A 532-nucleotide genomic window follows, 5' to 3' on the forward strand; every position below is an offset into this window, starting at 1 on the left:
ATATATATAACAAATTCTTGCCTCAGTCTATCGCAGTTCTCCTCCTTCATCACTTCGCTGTGCGGAGCCCCAAATTCCTGCGTCAGCTGCATGCACAAGAAAACCCTACAATGCATGCAATAAACCCCACATGCATGCATGCACGCATGCATGCATGCATGCATGCATGCAACAAATAAATGCATGCATGAAAAGACAGAAGATCTGTGAAACCTTCAAATATCGATTTATGCCTAAGTTGCTAGCCTTGCAGCAGCAGCAGCAGCAGCAAAAGCTACAGCAGCAGCAGCAGCAGCAGCAGCAGGTGCAGCAGCGACAGCAGCTGCATGCACTATATGCTGTGCGTACCTCAATACTACGTATAATGCGTCTTCTATCGTTTGGGTGGAGTTGCTGCGCCTGTAAACAAAAACCACCAAAAAAAAAATAAAAAATAAAATAAATAAATTAAATTATATACACAACAAATAGACATATAATGTATTATACGCATATCAACACTCGCCAGCTGTCACTACACCCCACAAAAAAC

Source organism: Eimeria mitis, genomic scaffold, assembly GCF_000499745.2.
Source record: "Eimeria mitis Houghton genomic scaffold, Emh_scaff1665, whole genome shotgun sequence".
In the NCBI taxonomy this organism is placed as follows: Eukaryota; Apicomplexa; class Conoidasida; order Eucoccidiorida; family Eimeriidae; genus Eimeria; species Eimeria mitis.